The following is a 26,459-nucleotide window of genomic DNA, read 5'->3' on the forward strand; positions in this document are numbered from 1 at the left end:
TTATGTCTTGCGTTGTGTCAGGGTTGACTGTGTAGTTTTGCTAAGAAGTTAGATAATGGATTTATGTAAGATGATATGGATAGGGATGATCCTGCCTCACGCAGGGGGTTGGACTAGATGATCTACAAAGGTTCCTTGTAGGTCAACTTCTCTATTATTCTGATACACCCATCTATAAGAAATGTTTAAGATGAGGTTTTTTGTAGAATATCTTTAGCTCATTATTCCTTTTCACTATCTACACTTGCACACTATTAATTGTAAAGTTCTTAGGTCACATTTCCACTCCCAACAGATCTCACTGAGAGCTACCACAGCTAACTCAGCATTTTGAAACTCTGTAAATTCTGAACAATGTTTAAAATCCAATAGTTCAAATGTTCTGCAGCAGCAAAAATGTGTTTCCTGAATTGTTAGTGTAAAGTACTTTCAGATTTAGTGAATAAGTTTATTAAATTTTATCTAAACCATTGAAAACACACACTACCTCCACTATAGTGTATTGTGAGCCAGGTGAGGAAAAGTGGAGATGATAGAAAAAAATAATGATATGACATTTAGCAGTCCTATTGTGCACACTGCATAATAATGCAATGCAGCTTTGTAGACTACAGCATAGAAAATTGTAGCCCACAGTTTATTTTTCTATAAATTTCTTTTCCTTTTTCTCAACATGGAACTTTAATTTACCATTGAAATAATGACTTAAGTGCTACAATTGAAATCTAGATTTCTTCTTTCTATCTTGTAAAATTTATTCAATCATACTGGTCAGGCATAGATTCCAATCTCTATATCTATTAGTATAAGAGGTCTAGAATTCCTCTGATTTAATTGCCAGCCCATCAAAATTCTTTGCAGGCAGTAGCAAGCTTCAGTCACTTATATTTTTAATTTTCTTTACAGAATGATGGTGATGTGCTTCAAATTGAAGCATTCACATCTGTTTCCCTAATTTCCACCATGGCACAGTATTTCAGTTCCTTGCATAAACAGCTGCAAATTAGTAAGAATTTAGAGCTTCTGATTCCAATAGAATATGCGGCATTCTGAAATACGCATACAGAAGTGTGGCAGAAGCCAAGATTACGGAAACAGAGCTTATTTGAAAATATTAAATGGCAAGGTCTGGAATGTACTGCCACTCCAACCTCTAAACTACTTTCAAACATAATATAATCAGTCTTCTATTAAAATGCAATTGTATCTTCAGGACATTCAAGATATAATTTTATTGTGCAAAATGTAAACATTAAGGCTAGGAACAGAAATTACACATAAATTGGTATAAATTATTGGAAACGGGTTCAAATCTGTAACACAACAGAAGCTCAGTGCACATAAACTGCTTTCAAAATGGCCAGAACTGGATTAAGATAAACCTGGGTGGCTGTAGCATCAGTGTGACAGCTGTAGGTGTTGTAGGGCTTGCTACCACTGCCCTGAGTTCATTTTCCTAGAGGTGGTGACAGGGTGGTGGACCTCAGGTTCAGATCACCTGGTCTGCCAGGAAGTTGATCTTATGTTTCTTGCCTGCCATGACTTTGATGAAATTATATTTCATAGACATTAGGGCTGGAAGGGACCTCGGAAGATCATCGAGTCCAGCCCCCTGCCCAAAGGGCAGGAAGTCAGCTGGGGTCATAGGATCCCAGCAAGATAAGCATCCAGTTTGCTCTTGAAGGTGTTCAATGTAGGCACTTGAACCACCTGCGGTGGCAGGCTGTTCCAGACCTTGGGGGCCTTGGGGGGCAGAGAAGAAAGTGGGCTATTCTAGGAGGCAATGCCCATTTTCTTCTCTGGGACTCCAAACTTCCCCTTTACCCCAGCCTACACTCTCCAAATGGTGCTCAAAATCCTCTGCAGCCAGGTCACAGTACTGCCTATTAATCTATTATTCTGCCCTCTACCACCAGGGTAACCTTTGGTTTTGGTTAGGTGCATTCCTTCCAGGGCTAGCCTTGGCCTGTACTCAAGTACCAAAATAAATGAAAAAGAACCAACCCCACCCCGCCGACTGTTCTCAGTCTCCTTGCCAGGCTCAGTCCATGTCCCCTTCACCCGGGGTCAGGCTCTCAAATCCCAATCACAACAGTGAAACAAATCAATTAGTCCAGTCGCTGTTCTGCATAGGCCTGCCCGGCTTCCTTGTGAACATTCACAGTCCCAGTGGGATCTCTCCCATGTGCAGCAAGGCTCTAACCTGGAACAGCAGTTTCCTCAGGCCTCTCCTCTGGGTCCTCAGCTGACATTCCACTCCAGAGATTAATCAACAGCCAGTGTGTGCAGGCCTCCACCTGTGTCCTTCTCAAGATCACTCCTGGAGCATTCCTCTAGCAAGTTTCATAACCCTTGCCTGCCGGGAAGTTCAACTGCTCCTCTCTCTATGGCTTTCAGGGAAATGATCCCCCTCTGCCCTTCTCCAGGGCTGGAAATACCTCTGGGCAGCCTCACTCGTCCAATCCTGAGAGAGATGCAGCTCTGGAAGTGTGGTGAATGTTTCTCTTCCCTTCCGGTCTCCAGCTGCAGCCCTGCTGGCCCTCCATGCTGTGAGTGTTGTTTGTTTTCACTATCTGTTGCTTTAGGCTGCTTTTCTTCTCCTGACCTCCCCTGCCCAGTAACCTCGGGGCTTTTGTTTGCTCTCTTTCACTCCTCCACAATCAGACTTAATGGATTTAGGTTAAATTAATGTATTGAACTTCTGTCCCAGATCCCCTCCAGATTCAAGTTAACTCATAGTCCCCCAGCATCCCAGGATGCATTGCACCTGCCTCATCTCCCTCTCTCAGCTTGGGATAAAGCTAGGCTGTTCATGCTATCTGCTTCATCCAAGCTGAGAGGTGTGCTCTAGCATCTCCATGCTTTCCCCACCCCTCCTCTTCACCCCCACCCTGCTTATGGCCTGGGCCACTGCAGGCGTGTGGCTGCATTTCTGGAATCACAAGTGTATGTCTGTTCACTTGCTTATCAGTTCAATCTATATATTATAAACTAACATGAAAAGATTGAATCAATTCAGCCTCAAGCTTTTTGTGCTGTACTTAGCCCAAATGGGCAAGCCAGTACAAGTTTCAGAGCACAATGAAGATGGTCAAACGTATATTTAGTGAACAGCACATCCACTGAAAAGTAAAATTGGGGGGAAACAAAACTATTCATGAACTGAATCTGCATATAATTCAATGAATTATTTGTGCCCAAACCCCTCCACTATTGCTATTCTATGCTAATTCCCTGTGTGAACACTCTTATTTCACTCAACAAATGTCTTTTCATGGTTTAGGTTTATTCACTTCTTCTGTTATATAATACAAAGTCATTTCTTTCTCCATATTTATTATAATTTGTTTCTGCAAGAAGTTATTCAGGGACAGATCTGAATATACTAAAATGGAAACCTGTTTTAAAGAAGGTTCAAAACAGCTTTTCACAAACTAGGCTCCTCTGTAAAATCAGCAACTGAGGGCAAAGACAAGTATGCACACAAGCACGCGCACACACACACACACACACACACACACACACACACACACTAAAGTTGAATACCTAAATGATTGCTTTAGTGTTAATTAGATTTTACTGTGACTATGAACTAATTCAAGACTGCAGGCTTACATGTTGATTTAAAGCTGCTGCTCATGTGCTTTATTGCCAGATTTGTTCATCGTCAAAGCTAATTATTCCTATTATGCTTACACGATTTTTAAAACAAAGAAAGGGTTAAGAGACAGTATGTGGAAGGCTGACTTTTTATACATATATATATTTACTAACAATTTCAAATCTTCTGTTGTACAGAAAAACAAGCAATTAGTAAGTGAAATAAGAGTGGCACAGTTAAGCAAGCATCTAATTTTCAAGGTTTATCAGGAAACATTTAACTGAAAGAGAGAATCCTATGCCCATATACACGGTTCACATAAGCAGCATAATCACCCTTTACTACTAGGACTAATAGAAAAAAAAATCTTTTTTTTTCCAAGGATGTTTGGGAAATTCTACCTTTCTGAAATGACATTTAAAAAAAATTCTGTAAGCTTTTTGGTGCATGTGATTATATAATGAAAAAATAAAGATAACGGGTCCTCTTTCCCCCTGCCTTTTTAAACCACTTCCTTTTACCTTTTCCATATTGCTTCTAAGAAAGAGATTGAATAAACCAGAGAAGGGGAGAAATTAAAATGGAGATCATTTTCAGATTTTCATTTAAAAAAAAAAAAAAAAAGAGTTGTTGAATAAAGCATTTCCCTGAAAATAAATAATTTGAACAAACATTTTAGTATAAATAATTTTGGAATGAAATTATTTAATCAGATGTAGTTATCAGTTTTGTCTTTATTTCTTCACTGTGCTAATATCTCTAGACCCTGACTTTCCACAACAAGCTCAATGCCAACAGACCCCTAAGCTCAACTTCTCTTAACAGTGATTTCATGCAAGGACAAGCAAACCTGAAGCTCATTGCATAGTTTGAATCCTAATCATAGACAAGTAGGGCTGGAAGAGACCTGAAGCAGTCATCTAGTCCAACCCCCAGCTCAAAGCAGGACTATTCCTTTCTAAACCATCCTAGGCAAGCACTTGTCTAACCTGCTTGTTAAAATTTCAAGGGATGGAAATTCCAGAAGTTCCCTAGGTTTCATAGATTTCATAAACATTAGGGGCTGGAAGGGACCTCACGAGATCATCGAATCCAGTCCCCCTGCCATAGGAAGGGAGTCTGCTGGGGTCAAATTATCCCAGCAAGATAAGCATCCAAACATTTCTTGAATGAGTCCAGAGTAGGTGCTTGCACCACCTCTGGGGGTAGTCTATTCCAGACCCTGGACACACAGACTGTAAAGAAGTTTTTCTGTACGTTCAGTTTAAATCAGCCTTCTGGAAGTTTGTGGCCGTTAGACCTCATTACCCCTTGGGGAGCCCTGGTGAACAACTGTTCTCCCAGTTCCTTATGCACATCCCTTATATACTTATAGGCTGCCACCAAGTCCCCCCTGAGCCTTCTCTTCTCCAGGCTGAGGAGTCCCATGTCAGCCTTTCCTCATAAGGTTTGCTCTCTTGGCCTTTGATCATGCGGGTGGTTCTCCTTTGGACTCTCTCAAGCTTATCCACATCCCTCCTGAAGTGGGGGGGGGGGGGGGGGGACAAAACTGGATGTAGTACTCCAGCTGTGGCCTCACTAAGATCGAGTAAAGCGGGAGGATGACATGCCTGGTTTTGCTCGAGATGCATCGGTGGATGCATGCCAGAATTTGGTTGGCTTTTCTGGCTACGGCATAACACTGGTGGCTCATGTTCATCTTGTGGCAAATCAGGACCCTCAAGTCTCTTTCTGTCATGGTGCTAGCGAGCATAGCACTGCTGAGCCTGTAAGTATGATGCTGGTTTTTCCTCCCAAGGTGGAGCACCCTGCAGTTCTCTACATTGAATTACATTAGTCTTTGGTCCACCCACCTTGCAAGCCTGTCCAGGTTGGCCTGTATCACCAGCCTGTCCTCCACTGTGACCGCCTTGCCCCATAGTTTAGTGTCATCCGCAAACTTTGCCAGTCCGCATCCAACACCCAAATCCAGATCATTAACGCAGATGTTGTAGAGTACTGGCCTGAATACTGAGCCCTGAGGGACACCACTGGTCACCTCACACCACATTGATTTGCTCCCATCAAGTAATACTCTTTGGGTCTGACCCCAGAGCTAATTCCCCAGTCATCAGACCATGAGATGGCGGAGGCCACAGTTCTCCAGCTTAACCATGAGGACATCATGGGAGACCAAGTCAAAGGCTTTCTTGAAATCCAGGTATACGACATCAACCTTGCCTCCCTTGTCCAGGCAATGTGCCACCTGGTCATAGGAGGAAATGAGGCTGGTCATGCAAGACCTTCCAGCAACAAAGTAACCTGTTCCAAAGCTTGATCACTCTCGTAGTAAAAAATTCTTCCTATTCTCCAACCTAAATTTCCTTTCATGCAATTTGAGGCCATTGCTCTTAATCCTGTCCCTTCTGGCAACAAAGAAGAGTCTATTTCCATTCTCTTTATAATCAACCTGTAAGAATTTGGAAACTATTACTGAATTCCCCTTCAGTCTTCTCTTCTCCAGATGAAAATAATTTCAGTTTTTCCAACCTTTCCAGGTAAATAATCTTTCCCAGACCTCTCATATTTTTTTTTGCTCTGTTCTGGACTCTTTCTGATTTATCTACATCTTTCTAAAGATGTATTGCCCAAAACTTGACATATTACTCCAACTGAGGCCTTACCAGTGCTGTATGGAATGGAAGGATCATGTCTGCTGATTTGCAAAGTATGCACCTATTACAACCCAATATGCTATGACCCCCAGGTCCTTTTCAGCAGTACTTCAGTCTAACCAGTTATTTCCCCTTGTGTATTAGTTTCATCCCAAGTGCAGGACTTTGTATTTATTTTTATTGAATACCATTCATTTAGTTTTCAGAGCAGTTCTCCAGTTTATCAAGGTCATTTTGGATCCTAATCACACCTCCACAGTGTTTGCAAGTCCACTCAAGTTGATGTTACCTGGAAATTGAGTGCATTCAATGGCATCTTACAAATTATTAATAAAGAAATTAAACAATACGAAACCCAAAACAGATCCCTGAGGAACCCCACTCAATACCTCCTTCTGAATCAACCTCAAGCCATTAGTTACTTCTCTTTGAGCCTGGGATGGCTGCTCTCACCCTAGTTATGATATTTCTTTCTAGATTTACTTTAAAATGACAGGTGCTTCATGACATACTGCCATATAGGTGTCTATAATGAAGAGGAGGTGGCTGATCTGAGAATGCCCTAGCTTCCGGCCTTTCTAATTCAGTTCTTGTGGTTTACAACAGCCCAAACTTGTCAGCATTCTTCTTCCATAGCTATGATGTGGTGGGGTTTGGGTAAGATTGAATCATGGTCCCATTCAACTCTAGACATTACATATATGTGCGTGGCAGGAGTCAGTTAAATGCTGCCATTTTACAAACATTTGCTTTGGAGGAACATAAAGACTTGCTTATTTTTTTTCCTGAGTAAGCTACTCAAGAAAGGCTAAAGGCAGGCATGTGAGTGAGGAAAGACACAAAGCTAAGCATCTCTTGGTAGGCCTTCTTTATGGTGTTCAATCTTGCAGCCAACCAAACAGAAGATGAAAGGATAATACTGAGCAAACTCTAGTGATATTAATGAGGATTACTGGCAATAGGAAAAATATGCTCTTACAGAAAGACTTAGATTTAAAACATGGAAGGCCAAGAACTTCTAAAGATGAGAGGGACAGGGAGTAGATAACAGTTAAGGGTAGCAAGGGAACCAAGGAGGTGTTTCTTCATTGCAGTTCATTAATGCTGCATCTATACAAGAAGCTGACTGTGCAATAGCTCATTACTGCTGCGTAGTAGCATCACATGGCAAGAAACATGATGCAATGCTACTGTGCAGTAGTAGTGAGCTACTGTCCAGTCAGCATCAACAAAAAGCCATTCGGGGATGCTACTGCATAATAACTCTAGTTACTGCACAGTCATTTAGTACTTGTGTGTGCAAGTACTAAATGACTGCTCTGTAACAACTGTGTAGTCAGCATCTCATGTAGATGTGGAGAAAGGTTCCAAGAAATAAGTAAATGAGAATTTTTCCCAATGTGATTTTAAAATAAATTTACAGGTGATGCACATCTTTTAAATAGGAATCATTCTTTAGGCTACCTAGGTATCTTATATTTGTTTTACTAGATCCTGTTTTAATGCTTTTTTCCTTTTCAAACTTTTGAGTCCTGTAATTCACTTAGTTACCCACAAATACAATTGCGTAAGTTAAGCCTTGGCTGCTTTTCTTCATGTATCATTCACACTAAACACTGGCAGTTGATTTGGATGAACAAAATTTGGCAAACTGCCTTGGATCTTCATCATCCACTGTTACAAATGCTAAATGGTTAAACCAATTGGTTTTCCTTTTCTTTTTTTTTTTTAAACTACGGAGACTAATTGCACAATCAAAAGAGATGTATTTGTGCATTTTTAATAAAGTGTGTATAGAGTAAGGGTCTGATATAAGTTAAGGAGTATTATATGTTCTTTTTCTATATAGGGTTCTTTTTTGGAGTGGGGGGGTTGGGGTTTTTTGCTTTTTTATTGCAAGACACTTAATTATCCAACATGCAAAGCCTAAATGACACGGTGCACAGGATGATCTCTCTATTACATAAACTAAATTAAACATGAAGCCCCAGAGGGCTATGGACTAAAGACAAGCATGTATAATGACTGTCACTGCAAAAATCATCAGTCTTCTAACTGTGCATGTTGTGGATTTTCTTTACAGATGAAGTAGCTATTACGCCTGCAATTTTTCCATGCTATCATTTCAAATATGCAACCACATATCAGGTTCTAGGAAGGATTTAGAGTATCATGCACTTTAGGTTTCAAAAGTAGTCTTGTAAAATTAATTTTCACTTAACAAGGTCAGTAGATTAATTTGTAGTATTGGGTGGAAATAAATTGGCCTCCAAGACCACTGGAGTGTATTGAAGCTCCAAAGACATCTGGAGGTCAGCCTGGAAATAGTACTCTATCTATTCTTGCCACACCCTCTCCCTGATATTAGGTGCTTTTTGCACTAATCCAAGGACAGGTTCTTTACAAGATGACTGAATATCGGTCAAGGCAGAAAACGCCGTAAAGGGTTGGAAAACCCCAGGGATGGCAGCCCTCCTTTGAATGTATGCGTGGGAGAAAATAAGTATGCCTTATAGTAAAAATACAGTGGTAATGGATTTATGGTAAGCTTCCCTCAAATCAAAGATGACCCTCATTTCTCCAAGGAAAAAGATACTAAGCCTCAACGTTCTAAATTTACTACTCACTATGGTCATAAAGTTACTAGAACTTAGACGAACTGAAAGATCTGTCTTGCCCTGCACAGTGCTCACTAGGGCTGTGTGAAGCTTCGGAAACAGCTTCGGATCCGGAGAAGCTTCTGACACTTCAGGGTCTGAAGCAGCATGTCCGGGTCAAAGTACTAGCCTCGTTAGGCTTCCTGAAGCAGTTCAGAGCTTCCAAAGCGCTTTGGAGCCGCCTCGGAGATCCGGCCATAGGGTATAATGGGGAAACAATAAAATATCTATAACTTTGTTGTTTTTTCTCTGATTTGGATGAAATTTTCAGAGATGATAGACTCTGCAGAGTGCATGAAGTCTGCCAAGTTTCAAGAAGATTGGTGTAGTGGTTTGGTGGGGGAAATGTACCCCAAATTCTTGAAAGCAAAACTCATGTCATGTCTGTGTTACAACACAGGGGGTCACAACTGCAAGGCTGGTAGCTCTTGCTGAGGTCACAAAGCCTGCCAAGTTTCAAAAAGATCGGTGAAGGGGTTTTGGGGGGAACTTCCCCTCAGCCTGTGGACAAACAAAACTCATGCCGTGGGTGACAGCTGTAGGGATGGTGGCCCCTGCTGCGGCCACAAAGCCTGCCAGCTGTCGAGGAAATTGGTACAGAGGAGTTCTGGGATTCTGCACCCCTAGCTGCTAACAGGCAAAACTCCTGATGGGTGCTTATGGTACTAACTGTCTCTGTCTTGGGGCGTGGGGGACAACTACAGCCTGGCTGCTAAGCTACTGTGTTACCAGTGACCAATCACTCATGATTCACTCAGGGACCAGCTCAATTATATAGGACCTAGCTAATGTAGACAGTTAATTGCCATCAACTAGCACCTACAAAACCAGGCTAAGGAGAGGAGAGAATCAATACAATCAACTACCCCAAGACAGACACAGTCAGTCCCACAAGCACCCATGGCACAAGTTTGTCTGTCAGCAGCTAGGGGTACAGGGCCTCAGAACCCCCTTGCACCCATCTCCTTAACAGCTGGCAGGCATTGTGGCCTCAGCAGGGGCCACCATCGCCTTAACATACACAGTGTCACCCATGTCACAAGTTTTGCTTGTTCACAACTTGAGGTGCAGTTCCCCCCAAACCCCTGCACCGATCTTGTTGAAACTTGGCTGACTTTGTGGCCTCAGGTAGAGCTACCACCCTTGCAGTTTTGATCTCCCTGTAGTGTAACACACAGCCGTGACATGAGTTTGGCTTTCAAGAATTTGTGGTATTGCCCCCCCCAAACCCCTGCAACAATCTTCTTGAAACTTGGCGAATTTCATACACTCAGCAGAGGCTACCATCTCTGAAAGTTTCATTCAAATCAGACAAAAAACAACACAGTAATAGATATTTGATTGATTCCCCATTACACCCTATGGCCAGATCTTTGAGGTGGCTCCGAACCTTTGGAGCCGCTTCGGCTAGATTAAGGTGGAAACCCAGTCCGGAGCTCCAGATTGGATCACTGCCATCCGAAGCGGCCGGATTCAAAGCCAGATCGCACAGGCCTAGTGCTCACCAGTTTTCCCCCCAACACAGTAAAGAAAGAGTTTGAGATGAACAACTCACTGTCCAATTAAGGAACTTGCTTTGCAGAAAATCTCTCTCTGAACAGATTGATTTAGTCATGAGCCACAATGCACATCCCTCTAGTAGCTATATGGTCAAGGAGACAAATGCTTTTGGTATCACCAGTTAGTTATATGTAGCTATTATTATTTGTATTTTGATAAAATTTATGCAATCCAAAATCCTGCAAGAACCTATTTATATGATTAATTTTTATGCATATAAGTAGACCCCAACTCAATGGAATGACTTTCGTAATGTGAAATTAAATCTGCGCACACATCTTCATAGATTTGGAGCTCAAGAATATGCTGCTTTGAAATGATTTGTCACCAAAGGCAAATTGTGTTGAATGAATATTATGTTACATTGAAATGTAATTTTAAGTTGAATTAATCACACTTTACCTGCATTGTTTTTTCATGTTTAATACATTTTATTTATTTTTATTTGATGCTAGCAGAAAATATACTAGGTTCCACAGGTCTCCCAGGTGCTTATAAACGTCTGGATGAGAAGTACTATTTTTTCAAGTTAGTACTGAAGAGGTTTATAATTGAATTGCCCATCCCTAACATCATTTTCTGATGTTATAAAACAACTATTTTGTAACTAACTACAATTAATGGATCTTGGGAAAGGCAAATTTGAAACAGGGCCCACAGTATTAGCAATTAATATTCCCCACCAGTATTTTACTACAGAACAGTCAATGGGATTATTTCCAGGATTAGAACCTGAAAAATCTTTCTTGTTCACAACTGATAGCAAAGGTGAGCTGAAACATGTTAACTTCTATCCTTTTTCAAAGAGTTCAGATAACACCATGTTTTTCTTGGAATAATATGTTCTATCACTCAGCTTTGAAGTTTAAAAAAAAATGTAATTTACTTTATTCAATGAAGTGAGTTGTTTAGAGAGCCAGGAGTGAGCTATGTAGGTTGGATCAAATGTCAAATTTCAAATATCAAGTATTCCTAATTTCAGTATTTGGTTTGGCACTTTGATCATAAGGCAGGAAAACATCCGAATTCAGAAAAATACTTAGGATGTTTTAAGCTATTTGTGTGACTTAAGATGAAGGTAGGATAAGAACTGCATGCCTGGGTGCATCTGAAAAATCTCACTAAGTGTCTAAATATCATTAAAAGTCTAGCCATTAAACATCTGTTGAAGTGCTTTACTGAAAATGGTTTGTACTTAAGCACATATTTAAATGTTTTCCTGATTCAAGACCTTTGTTTAGGCTCTGGGTGAAATGCCTGGCTCTGCATTAAAATGTTTATCAAAGTTCAGAGATTTCTGAGTCCCAGGTTTTGGTTCAGATATCTTTCTTTTTCTCTTAAAAACATCTCCGATGTATACAGTTTCTCTACATGTTAACAACTGTTGATATTCACTAATTATCCAGAACAGGCTCTTGACATGTACTAAATTGCTCTGATGCCACAAATATGCTTTAAACCTACTTCTCTTGTTAGAGCTGGTGGAAAAAAATGTTCTTATGAAAATGTTTCAATAAAAAAAAAAAAGCTATTTCAACCAAATTTTAAAATGCCATGAGAATATCACAATTTCAAAGAAGTGTTAATAGGAAAAATTCTATCATGTTTCAAGTTTTGCATTTTGTTAATGTAAAAAAAAAAAAAAATCACGTGCTTATGGCAAAACCTAAATTCCCCTTCTTGCAATTTAAGACATTATTCTTATCCTACTCACTGTGAATAGTTGATCAGCATATGCTTTATAAGTAGGATGACCATAAGGAAATCGAGGACATCCGGGACACTGCCTCCACCCTGCTCCTCAAACTCAGAAAGGCTGGTGGCCAAGGGCATGGGGGCAGTCTGGAGGGGACATGGAGCTGCCTGGTGCACCATGCTGCTTCTCATCTCTGCTGGACTACATTCTGTGTCTGTTATTCTGGGATTTCTCTTTAAATTTTGACGAATGGCTGGGACCAGCCTATGAAATCCAGGACTGTCCCGGGAAAACTGGGATGTGTGGTCACCCTATTTATAAACATCCCTAAAGTATTTGAAGACTGTTATCAAATTCCCTCTCAGTTCTCTTTTCCAAACCAAACCCTCCCCCCGCAGTTTTTCAGCTATATTTCCTAGGCCTCTAAACATTTTGTTTAGACTTTACCACCACCTGACAACATTAGTTAGATTTATACTGATTATATTTAAAAATGATTTTGCTTTATTATGTTAATATATTATGCAAACAAAATGTTTCATGTTTTTTAATTGTATAAATTTGTTTTACATGGTAATTTTACATTGTTGGCTTTTTCTTCCTTCTCAAAATATTTTTTTTAATGTCTACAGAATTTTTTATTATAGAAATTCCATTTTTCAAACAGCTCTAATTCCTACATAAATCACATAGTAAAGGTATTGGATGGAAGAATTGTAGCTGACAGTGGTTATAGAACTTTCTTCTCAGGAACAGATAGCACTGTTACATAATTGGGTGATTTGAAAGATAGAGGCTACTACAAAGATGCAATATCTAATTTAAAAATCTAATTTAAGATTGATTTTTGTTCATTTTAAGGGCATATGGAAAATGGAAATGGTATAAAATGCTCCTAGCTAGCTGGCTATTACCAATCACTATGGTATTTAGGCTCCAGGCATCCAAGTATTATTTTTTGGTTGCACTGGAGGCTGGAGTTCCCCTAAACTTGCAATGTAAGGCCATATTGCACATTTAAAAACTGTTGCTCCTCAAACACTCTAGGATCAAAAGCCCTAGCCCTAGGTTATTAGCTCATTTAAAATGAATGCACACAGAATTTTTTTCCTTGGAATAAAGATGGAAATCAAATCCATTATGACAAATGTTCTGAGCAAATAAATACATCAATCATTTAACAGGGTCATTAAAGATCTGGTTTTATGTGCACTAAATTCTGCTTTCAGTTCAACCTAGTGTAACTCCTCTGAAACCAGTGACAGGATGGAATTTCAAGAAGCATTTGGCACAAAATAAAAATGAACCTCTAGGCAGGTCAGAGAAAATATTTCTCACTGTGAAATGTGTAAAACCACAGAAGAGCTCTCAAAGGGAAGTGGTAGAAGTTCAATTCCTGAAGATTGCTAAAAGTAGATTCCAAAAGGGAAAAAAAGCCCTGAAAAAAACCTAAACCACTCAAAGGATGCAATAATGTTTCACTGTCAAGAGGACAGACTAAATTAAAAGGTCTTTTCCAGGGCCAACTCATACAGCCCTATAATATCATACCAGATGATGCCTGCCAAAACTTAACTGCCTGTGAAGGGCCTGTATAATAAAGGGACAATTCTCAGGTTCAAAAAAATCTTCCCCAGTTATAAAAGATATGTCTCTAACCACTAAGAAAAGTAGCTGCATTTACCTTCAGCAGTGATGCTATCTTCTATTTTTGACAGGTGCACACTAAGAACTTTTCTTATTTAATGATGGCAAATTTTCCAGTCTAGCATTAGGCCCCACTAGCTTCATTCCCCCCCACAAAGAGCATGGGGATTGCCATTTCACCTACTTGAACATGTAGGAAATTGTGCTGTGCCCAAAGATCCAGCAGACCTTCCCAATAAAACATTTGATAAAGATAGATACAGGTGTCTCCTTTCATCTTTGGCTTCTCTCAGCCTAGGTACCTCTCAGAAGCTATCAGGAGAACCAGCCACCACAAATGAATTGAGTTTGGCTGAATCAAAGGGACAATCTCGCCAATGACTAGGGTGCTCCAGGGGCATTAATTAGACCAGTTCCCAGAGAGCTGCTCCAAGTAAAACACCACAGCATCATGTGTATTAAGCTTCTGCACATTTAAAAATGGTCACGGGACACTTTAATTAAAGCCCATCAAATGAGCTTTAGGTAAAGTGTCCCAGCGGCCATTTTTAAACCTTCAGGGGTTTATACACATGATGCTGCAGCCATGCTAGAGAGCTCTAATTAGAACACAGAGCAGACTCGATTTATCGATTAATGCAAGACAAAGTACCCATTGTAACAGGCCTTGGCATGAAACACAAATTGTGTTTTCAATCGGGGGGACAGAAAAAGCCTAACAGAGAAACATATTTCTGACAAAATCTGTGTGCTATCACATTTTAATGTAAAGTTAGAATGGTGTATAGCAAAGAGGCCACACAGAAGATCCATGTTATGTGTGTGATTCCAGCAACTGACCTGCTAACAGCATATGTTTCTTCATCTCTCTGTGCCACTTTTTCCTGCCTGGCTTTTTTTTGCCCTTTCTATTTAAATTGTAAGCACTTTAAAGTAGGGATGGTTTGTTATTATGTATCTATTACAGAGCCTAACACAATAGAGCCCTAGCTGTAAGCTGTAATACAAAGAGAGAAAATTATTAAAAAGTAACAAAATAAATAGCTAAAGTAAGAACTAGAGTGTGCTTTGTATCATTTATTTGAAGCCTTTCTGGCTAAGTGAGGAGTGAAACAGATGGATTCCAGAATCCTGTTTAGTCCCTCAGGTTGGGAAAGTGCAGCAGCATGCTTTACATTCAGTCTAATGTTCCACATTATGAAAAAAAAAAGTTATTTCAGAGTATTCAAGTTTTTTCTTGGTATCTTTCCATCTATCAGACCACACTGCCTTGATTACCAGACACTATGAGATTCAAAATAACAAAAAATGTAAGCTATACTCTTAAAACCTCTATAAATCATGTTGATAACCACTGTAATTACTAGGGTGTAAGCAGTTTTCTGTGCAACTCACAAGCTGCACAAATGCTGAATATCTCAGGAAGTACCAGTCCCTTTCCTAGCATCCAAAAGGCACATGCAAGCTACACAGCAGTTAAAGGGAGTCCAGCTTGCTTCCATCTTTGCAACTCATTGATTTTAGTGATGTATGTTGAGAGAAAGCAGGGACCTGCTGCCCAAATATGAGGCTGAGATTATGCCTCACAAGGTACTTAAACAGACTGTAAAGTGGGAGTCACCTTGAGCTCTCCTCCACTACCACTAGGCATGAGTGCACTAAGACAGGGCCAGGTGCCTTTTCTGTTCTTTGCAGGCTTGTATGCCAAACCCATCACCATGGCATCAAGTTCAAAATGCTGGATTCTGAGATTCATCCCTTATTTGTATTCCTCAGGTATGACAAGGCATCAAATAACTTTCTTCTATGGGGCGTCCTCTTTAGGAAAACAGCTGGGAGGAAAAATTAGTCTTTTATTTGATTCCTATATACAAAATCCCACCATATTAAAAACATAGCTGTAGAGCTAACAATTAGGAATTACAGTGCAGACATCACAAGAGAAAGCAGATGTCTGCATTCAAAGCTAAAATTATTACATTCTTATTATTATCCTATTGCTTTTACCTGAAATATTTGCTTCAGCTTTCTAACCTCAACATTAATAAAATATCTCAGTTAAATGAAATTATTGGTTTTGAGCCCAAGGCCATTAATCTGATAACCTTAAATATTGCAATAAAAAGTTTGAATATGGAGCAATCTAGTTATTCTACCCGAGCATGTAAATGATTCCTTTTGCTATTAATGTCAGCACTGGTAGATACCTGCAATTTTAAGTCAATTCTCTCCCCTTGAAATATACATATCATGAATAATTAATTATGCTAATTTAAGTGGGACCATCTATTTTTGGGGGAAGGAGGAGGAATATACAGCAACACAGAAAGGGGAAGTGGTTTGCTCCAAGTCCAGCAGTGAGTCAACAATAGAGCTGGCAGGTCCTATGAACTGCAACTTCAATTTTCATCCCTTCATTTCACAAGAGGGTGATATGTGTTACAAAGTCAGTGCTTTAACCCTTTGGGGAAGAAGCTACACTGTGCAAAATTAGAGTTCAGAGTCTTGAAAGAAGTAAGCGATCACTATCTTTTGTGTTGTATGCTACATAGCTAGGTATTTTTAAACAAACTTTAGTACCTCACAGAACAAGCCACCACTACCAGAAGAGGACACATCTTAATAAAGAGGAAATGACTGTCTAAATTGCAAGACCAGAACTGTGGAAAGACATACTTTTAAACAATTTTAAGAAGGGCGCAGAAAAATATCCTACTTAGAAGTGTTCACTGGCTATTCTGATTTAATTGTCCCATCTGTCCATTTTAGCTACAAAGTTGTAATTTTAAACCCAAATGAAACAGACAAAGATACAAAGGGTTTAACTCTGCTTATATTGGATGGAAAGGAACAGACAGGCATTTTAGTTAGGGTGTAACATCTTTTATCAGTATAATATAATTCTAATATAGCAGTTATGTCTATCCATAGCCTAGATTTTCCATGGAAGTTAGAAGACACCATGAACAGAAAGAGGAATCCCTATACAAAAATAAAAGAAGTAGCTTATCAAAATGGTCATTATCTGAGAAGGTGATGACTGCAAGAGAGGAATAAACCAAAAAAAATTAAGCTATTAAGATTTTATTTTCATGAATGTTTACCTAACCAATAAAAAAGAAAAGAGACAATGACAACATATCAGTGGAATTTACTTCTGTACAGAATATTCTGAGAGTTTTACATGAGGTATCATCAGCTATTTGAGTTTTATAATAATACCTACTGGCATAAAATGTCAGCAGTTTGAGTGCCTTTCTTAAGGGAATGTTTTGTAAAACTTCAAAAGCGACAGGTTCATAGTCCCATTAGTGAAAGGGTATAAAAACCTGTATTCTCATTTTATACCATTTTAACTGATAACTAAAAAATCCAGCATGATTTAACATTTGCAGCTTAGTGGTTGATCATTGTTACATCAAGGAAGAGATTTCTTGCATACTGATACTGGGACTGCAATTTGGAAGACTAAAGGTCTCCTAAAATCACAAAGTACTGCAATAACTTCAAATGACTTTATAGTACCTCATTCTAAGACGCTGGCTGTTTCTAAAATAAAGTGCTTAAAGAAATGTGAAGGCTCCAATTATGATATTTAAAAGCAAATGTACTTCTTGGGACATTATAACTCTCTCCTGATCCTACTAGAAATCTGTATTCAAATAATTCTCAATCGATTTCTGCAGTATGAAATTACCAAAATTAGTGCAGCATTTCTTTCTTATTTTTGCTACTACTTTATATGGTTATAAAGCAAAGAGCATATTGAATGGATTTAATTTGGATGACAGAGAAGGAATTTGGCTGAAGACACAGTAGGACATACTCTGTTTCAAGGCTGATTTCTAATGATGCAGGCTTGCTGTCACAATAAATGATTAGGCATACAGATTTTTGTCTGCTTAGACATTTTGCTGCAGGTAAACATTCAGAGAGAGGTTTCCAAACCTCAGATAAAGCTCATAGATGTTTTTAGCTTTTCCCGTCTAATTCGGTTGCATGCAACATTCTGTTTCGTTTAGAAAAATGTCTGTCTCTGAAATGCTCACACTAAACTTGTATGATCCTCTCAAGTAACTGATGATGTCTTATGCAATTATTATTTACTTACATAGGGTTTAAAGTGCTCAACACAGGCAACGCAAAATGTCATGTTCCTGTTTTGCAAAAGCTTTATTTTTCCCCTGATAGAGTTAACATGTTGCAAGGTGGAAAGGGTCACCCATGATGCATCTGACAGAGTGACACAGCATGAGCTGGCAGCAGTCTGTTGAACTGCTTGTTCACACAGGGTGAAATGATCTTCATTTGCATGCAACTAGAGTAAAAAAAAAAAAATGTTGTCAGGTCCAATTCTGTCTTCATTAATGCCTGTACAGCTAAAGATAGCTGCACAGGCATTACTGCAAGTAGTATTTGATCCTACAACTGAAACTTTCTCAAGTAGCCAAAAGGTAAGGATTTTTGTGGGTGATATCTTACGTTGGAATAACTATACAGCTAGGATAGACTTAGACAAGTTTTCAGATACCATAGTACCCTTGCCTCTTAAGTATCTCCCAGAGCATCACAACTACAACATCATTTCAATACTAGTAAAACAGCCATTGGGAATGTCCACACATGCAGACATGTGTGCTTGCAGCAGCTCAAATAGCAGTGGCACAATTTCTGCCAGGGATTTGTGCCTCAGCACACGTGCCTGAACATACACTTTGGTGTGAGGCAATTTGTGCCACTTGGGACAAAATGACCCTGCCCAGCTACTCCCAGATGTTCAGCCAGGGAGAGCTAGAGGATGAGGCCAGCACTGGCATTAGCAGTATAAAAATGAAAAACACTTTAAAAAATGAAGGCTACTTGCCCCCAGGAGCTTCTGAGGCTCAGCCAGTTGGTATCTGGGGACACTACCCCTTGTGCCAGCTGGACTGTCCAAGCCAGTTTAAGATGAACCTGGATGGATGTAGTATCAGACTTAACTGGTTTAGGTTAAATCATTTTATTGAACTTCTGTCCCAGATCCCCTCGATTCAAGTTATAGTACCCCCACATCCCAGGATTCTCTGCACTTCCCCCGCAACCCCACTTCCCTCTTACAGGGTTGGCAGGCTAGCCTTGGCCCAACCTGTCTGCTCCAGCCAAGCAGGGAGGAGTGCTCTAGCACCCTGTGGCTCCTGCCCTGGGCCACTGCAGGCATGTGGCTTCATTTCTGAAATCAAAAGTGAATGTTTGTTCACTTGCTTTTTGGTTCAATCTACAAAGCTCAGACTAACCTGCGAAGATTGTCTGGATTTGTCCTTGAGCTTTTTGACTGTCTGTATTTAGCACAGGACAAAGCAGCAGTAGGTTCATAATAGAATAACTGGCAAGTGGGGCATATGCTGGGTTCCACGCTTGGATTAATTTCATGTCAAGGCCCCAGTTCTGTAGTGAGAGCTAGATGGACTGACCCTACTGACTTCAGTGAGGCACCATAAGAGTACAGACATCCACATGTAGAAAGTTCAATACAGGAAATGACCTAAAACTTGTGTTCAGCGAAATTAAATAGGTATCTAGATTTACACAATCAAAGATAAAACATTTTCTAGTGAAACTTTGGAGAATGGCTTTTACAGCAAACTGGAAAATAAAGCCAGTCTAGTTTTGCCAGTAACATTTAGCCTTTCAGCCAGTTCACTCTGTGTTCTGGGACATCGCCAACAATTTTCTAAAACTGTTTTTCATTTTCTTATAAAACTCCCTCAAATTCAATTAAATTAAAAAAAACAAACCCACATTCCCATAAAAATGTGACATGAAAAATAATCCTTTCTGAACTGCTTCAGAACACTCCAGAACTAAAAAAACATTGTCATCTGTGGAATCAGCAAATATTAATCCATGCAATTCTCTGAAAACATTTGCATATTGTGACCCACAGATTGTTCAGTAAAGTCCCACTTAAAGCCCAGCTTTCAAACTCCAAGTTAATACGGTCTTTTGTTCCTTCTGCTCTCCAAATGTAAGAGCTAAAAAATATGTTTTATGCATTATCTCGTAGAAAAACTCATTAACCTAGCATACATATATATGTATAACAATTTCCATTTTCCTGCTTTCCATCTACCCATTGTTGCTGTGGCCCAATGCAACTGTCAGCAGTACTTAATAGTGATCTGCATTAGTTATGCTGACATGAATGTAAAGATATCAAGAGAACAAATGCTGGAACATCTTTTCACCCCTGCTCCCTGCCAGCTCCTTCAATGGAACCTACCCTCCACCACTGCAACCCAGCCTCCCACTCGCACCTATTTATCTATCGCATTGAAATGAACAAGCTGTTGGAGACATGGCAGAATGCGTAAAGCTGAAGGGGGGGATTAAGGCACACATTACAAGTCCTCCAGCTTCCTGCCTTTGATGGAACTGCACAATAGAGTACTGTTTGGAGCACCCTTTCATTTCTTTGGTAGACAGGCCTGGCTTACGCCCACTGTAGCATGTGAAAAGCTGTCATCAGGAAAGAGGTCCAAAAACTTTTGCTTATTTTCAACATCTTTTCTTTACTTAATCAAAGGCGCTACAGAAAGCTATAGCACCTGCATGAGAATTCCAACATTTCAAACCACCTCCATAAAACATTTTCAATTACAGTTTTCCACAAAAAAACCCTCATAAGTCCAGGCAAAATGTATAAACTCTGTTTTAACTTCACTACAAATATGGATCCAGCATTTAGAGCAATACAGCTATGCTCCTTACTTGCATGAACAATGGAGAGTAAACAAGCCCATCATGCTCACGCTTCTGGCTAAAGTCTGAGTGCTCAGTTTTGGAGGAAATAAACATGAAGCTTAAAAGATGACTATAGGAAACTGCTTTCTAGCAGCATTTTTGAGTTTCTTTAATGCACAAGATAAAAATCAGCATATTGGCATTTCTAGCTTCACTGAATCTGAACTCTAATGATAAGCTGGATTTGTTTCAGATTCCTTTGGTCCAAATAGTGCTTGGAATAGTCCAGATAAGATTTTATCAGAGATTATTTTTCTGCAAGGAAAATAAGTCTATGGGAGAGAAATATAGCATTGTTTGTGCTAACAGCAAAATTAAGAAACTTGTAATTCTCACAAGATAATGTCAAAAGAGACACATTCAGGGATACAAAGAACTGCAGATGGGATTTGGAGCTCTATATTTGTGGTTTAAAGGTTATCTGGACTAAAAGCAACTCCAGCTGCACCTACCTACCTTGTCTTTCATAACACTGAAAAGTGAGATACAATGATTTAAAATGTGGGTTTTGTTACTTAAAGCCCTGGTCCTGCAAGGAGCTGTGCCTAGGCAGAACCACCATGAAATCAACTGGGCTGCCCAGACCAGAGTTCAATGCAGGGCTGTGTCCTAAAACAAAGCTAGGCCCTCCTGTCTTGTCCTATAGTGATAGCATCTGACTAGTTTACTAAAAATATGTGTGACAAATGTAAGGAAAACCCTCACACATTTAATTTTCAGCTATCCAAAACTGCTATGTTGAGCAGTAGGGGTGTGCTAAATGGGCTGGCTGTATTTGATTCAGATTGGGCCCAAATCAGAGACAGTGATTCAATTTGCTGATTCAGATCACTGTCCCTGATTCGATTCGGCTAAATCTGAAGTGGAAGATTTGATGCTGATTTGGAAAAATCAGCAATTCGGCCATAGACACAGCTTTAAATGTTTTTTCTATATATCCTGAGGTACCAGGCACAGCTTGTGAATGCTGCAATGCTCAGTAATCAGCCATGGGGGGACCCTGGGTGCCACCCAGACCCAGGAGGCACCAGGTGCCGAGTTGAAGGCGTGCAGGGGAGGGAGAAGACCTGGCACAAACCCCAGTGGACCCTGAAGTGGACCAGAAGTGCTTCTGATCCACATTTGTACCCGCTGTTGAGCATGTTGGGGACCCTCCCCCACCCCCCATGCTCCCATGGGATGCTCCATCTGCCTCACCATCGCAACATTCATGAGCCGCCTAGTACCTTGAGGTATGTAGAAAAAACATTTAAAGCTGTGTCTATATCCAAATCATAGAATCTTTCTGAATCGATTCGGAGGGTTCCGATTCAATTCAGAGAGATTAAAGGGTCTCCTTATTCAATTTAGATTCAGAGATTCAGCCACCAAAATTGGGCCGAATTGTATCAGGGACTGAAGCTTTGCGCAGCCCTATTGAGCAGGCAATCTGGGGAAATACTCTCAAACTCAGTCACTGCTCCACTCAGAATGACTTACTACCTATTCCTACTCCATTATGAATAGCTCCTTTATAATTTACCTAGAAATGATTGCTTTTCTAAAGTGTTTATTTTGTATTATACTTTAGAATATGACAGCATTGTTATTGTAGTCTACAGAATGTTGAAAAAATATGGTATTATTTAATAATATAGGTTTTAAAAGTAATTTCTAGAAAATGTTATTAAATGTGTACAAACCCAATTGTTTAAACCCTATTTAATTCTGAGATGTCCATCTGGGATGTTGCTATTGTATGTCTGGAATCTAAATATTTTCTCCAAGTACCATATCCAATTACTGCCGGTGTAATGAAACATTAGCTATTGCTTGCCTGTATAGCAGGGTGTACACAAGTGACTAGGTTTTGTTTGAACACTCTTTCTGACCTGCAGGAGCTTTTATCTACCTTAACACATATTTTTAGTATGCCTTTTGCATCATTTAAGAAAAGAGCAAGGAGGATAAAGGGATTATTAAAAGGTTCTTTCTATCACCATTATCATCACCAAGCACAAGGGTTTTGAGAGACGGAGAAGGATCTTTGTGATACCTATGCAACCCCATTATCCTAACATAGTACCTGTTAGCTACAAGGGAAGTTCTATTCAGAAACTAATTTTGTCTGATTAACCAAGATGCATGATGACAGTATAGAAGATGGCCAAAAATCCAGAATACTGATTGTTATAAAAACATACCTTTACTTGTAAAATAAAGACTGCTACTAGGCAAAACAAAACGAGCATGAATTCCTTGATGACATTTTCAGGGTAGAGGGGAAAAACAAAAAACCAAAAAACCAAAAACATGCTTTTTAGTGTCCTTGATAGATATCACTCAACTGTAAGTATACAGCTGTTCTTATCTTTTGCAGCAATGAATAACTTTTTTGGGAATTCTTTAAAAAGTTATTGCCATGATGCTATTCCATTACCAAGGACAAAAGTTTATCTGATGTGCCATATTGATTCTACAGCTGTAGTCTATTAGATCTTTTAATTCCTGAGTATCCTGGTTTTATTCCCAAAAAAGTTCTGTTCAGCATTGCTTCTTTTAATCCAGGAAAATTTGCTCACCTAAGGAAAAAACAAAAACCCTTCACTATATTACAGTAGTGTTTTGTAATAAAATACAGTATCTCTTTCCTAGACCCTCTCTCTTCAAAATGTAATACGCTTCTTGGATTTTGAACATATTTTCATTCCTGCACAATATATTGTACTCTATAACACTAGGATCTTTGTAAAACTAAATTTGTAGTTTACCTAAAAATTACTAAAAAGTATTACCTAAAATTACCTAGAAAATTACCAAAAGAGTATTAAATACCAAATAATACTCAGTACCCAAAAATACCCATCAAGAAGAATAAGTGATTGCAAGTCTCTCTCCTTTGTAGGTCTGAATGTAATTATCATCATCATCTTCATTTCCATTTACACTAATCTTTCCATCAAGTAGCAACAAATTTGGCCCATTGCCTCTTTTTTTCCATTTTCATTCTACTTGGCATTCTTCATTTGTAAATAATAATCTAAAACTTTACTGTGTCATTATGATCTTCACTTGTTGAGTATCGTCACCATAAATTTCTTGTCATTTGCCAAACCAAGCGTTAGACCAGTATTCAATACAGGTAATCAAACATTCCAAATGACTGATTTCTCAGTATATATACAGCTTTCCTGTTGTATTTCTCATGTTATTGCTACCTTTGGGTCAATTTTTTTTGTAAGTTACAATCATCTACCATAGCTTCCATTTGTTCTTTTTAACCATCTGCCATTCCCACTTTGCTGTAATGCAAATATGGAGCCCGGATAACAACTGAATCCAACTAGTAAACAAGCTGTCCCACTGCACTACTCTTCTCATGTACAAATGTATTAACTTTCTCTTCTCTCTCATTATCTTGCAGGAATTAAAAGATCTAACAGAATGCAGCCGTAGTATCAACATAGGTAATCTTGTCCTTGATGCAGAAATTTCAAAAGGAAAGCACAAAAAAGCTACCCAGTGTCACAAAAGTAATTATGGTCGGTGGCCAGTCTGCTACTGAAATCCTGGCTGGCTTTTCCCCACTTCCCTGAACCCTGAAGTAAGAAGACCACACTATCAAAAGGGAAAGATAGCTTTACAAGAACTACACTGAATTATGATGTAGGCAATCTACTTCAGCCCCCAGGAAGATTTAACAATTCACTTAATCTGTGCTTCAATCTCCTCTGTATGGAATGGGCATAATAGCACTTCCTTTCTCTAATTCCTCCTTTTCTTCTATTTTGCTGGTGTATTCTTTTGGGTAGAGAATGTATATTATTAAGTTTATGCACAGTGCCTAGCATAAAAATCTTACTTTTTTTTAGATGCTACTGCAATAACAACTTATTAACAGCAACTATCCAGCAGCTATCATCTCATATGAATCAACATAGCTCCAATTAAGTTAACGGGGCAGATCCACACCTCCTGGAGCTCTCCTGAAGTCCCCTGCTGAATTATACCTGCTAAGGATATGGACCAATCTTTTATGACTAATCCTTCAACATAATTTATTTTTTAAGACTCAAATTCCTCTTAATTATGTGTACATGAGGATTATATTACTCAGAATGTCAAATTTGTCATATATTATGTATAGGATCCATTTGTATTCTCTCTTCCCCTTCTCAGTTTCAATGATACAGGGTGCACATGTGCTGGACTGTGCAGTTGTTACTGCGCAGTCCCAATGCCCCGCAGATTTTTTCCCACACTACTGTGCAATAATGTTGGCATCAGTTTGTACCCGTCAGTATTATGTCGCCAAAGCAATGAGTTATGTCGATGTAGCTCATCATTATGGCGACATAGCATCTCATGTAGATGCACCCACAGAGTAGCAGTAGGGTTAAAACCATATCCTTTCCATTTTCAGGTTAGATAGGAACAATTCTGCCATTATGATCCTCTTCTAAAGCATTGGTCCAACTGGACCATGAAAGTATTATTGATATAGAAATTAGTATTATTAGTAGCACAGATGATCCGTTATTTATGAGACAAATCAGAGTGGTGAATCACCAATGCTTCATTATCACTGCTATGTGACTAGAAGGAGGTGGTTACTGAACCATGTGTTAAAAAACAGGTTATTTGCTTCTTCATTTGTGAATGAAAGGCAAGGGTGAAGGTTAGAAAGTAGAGATATGACAGTTCATCATATTGTCATTCCCAGGTTTTGGCTGTGGAAGTCTGAAAACTCTATCCCACAAATGATTGTCAACTTTGACAAAAATTAAAGCTAGATGAACTTGGATGCATCTCTCATTCCATCTTCATGCCAGTCACAGATTATTTCCTGTGGTATACCATGTAGTGTAACAGAATACTTAAGGAGCTATATTCTTTATTTCAGCAATATTTAAGGAACTAGCATATACATATATATTTAACTTCAGGCCTAAGACAATGCGACTTACTCATATATCTAAGGTTTAAAGTGCACTTAACTGCTATTACTCTGAAATCAGACAGAGATATGATTTTCATTTCATTTTTCTCTATTTTTCCCCTGGTGTAACTTAATTCATTTCAGCACAGGTACACCAGAATGCATTTGGCTCCATTAGATCAGTCACTTAAACTGGACCTTAGCAAAACTGACTACAAACTGATTGTTTTTAAAGTTTTTTCTACATCCATATAAGTCTCCCATCACACCCATAATATCTGAGCATGTCACAATCTTAATGTATTCATTCTCTTCCCCATGAGGTAGGAAGTATAACTTTACAGATGCAGCACTAAAATATTGCAAAACCAAGATAACTTGTCAAGATCACACACGAAGTTTGTAGTAAACCAGCAATTTTTTAAGCCTCTAAACCACTGTAAAAATCTTTCCTCTTTTGACCAACAGCAAAAATTACTCCTGTACAAAGGACCAGCCCAAAGTCTTTGTAACGAAAACCTCATTTGGACACTTAGATTGGAAGCAGAGGTCGCCTGCATGCTGCTATAACAAAAAATTATGAAAACACAAAGGCCAAGCATATAGATGTCCATGCCCCTTGTCACTTTACAAATGTCCCAAATTTGTGGCTGCAATGTAGGTGGTATGAATGTATATCACTATTTTGTGGGAGAAGCCTATTTGCTTTAAGGCAGGAGACTGCAGGCAGCCTGGAGCTGGGCATGCTCTCCAGCCTTCCTCAGCAGGCACTTCTGCGGCTTCAGGGACCCAATTCTTTGTGTTCCTGGAATTCCCACCTTAATTCATGCATAATTGGGTGCCTGATACCCCAGGAGTGCCTGCCCTGGTTCCCCTATTTGCAGAGGCACTCCCCTCTTTGCAGAGGCCACAGAATCCCCCAGCAGGGGATTCCCAAGTCGCTTAT

The 26,459-nt window shown here is 39.3% G+C and overlaps 1 protein-coding gene and 1 long non-coding RNA gene across 11 annotated transcripts in view; one reads left to right on the plus strand and one right to left on the minus strand.

The window, feature by feature from the left end:
- The window catches only part of ERBB4 (erb-b2 receptor tyrosine kinase 4), a 1,202,068-nt gene that overhangs the window by 1,074,208 nt on the left and 101,401 nt on the right, over positions 1 to 26,459 (minus strand). The gene's annotated exons all lie outside the window — the stretch shown is intronic.
- On the plus strand, positions 2,460 to 25,376 carry LOC109284290 (uncharacterized). Its single transcript, XR_002091688.2, has 2 exons — positions 2,460 to 2,549; positions 24,447 to 25,376. It is a non-coding gene; the product is annotated as an uncharacterized LOC109284290 (long non-coding RNA).

Source organism: Alligator mississippiensis, chromosome 4 (assembly GCF_030867095.1).
Source record: "Alligator mississippiensis isolate rAllMis1 chromosome 4, rAllMis1, whole genome shotgun sequence".
Classification (NCBI taxonomy): domain Eukaryota; kingdom Metazoa; phylum Chordata; order Crocodylia; family Alligatoridae; genus Alligator; species Alligator mississippiensis.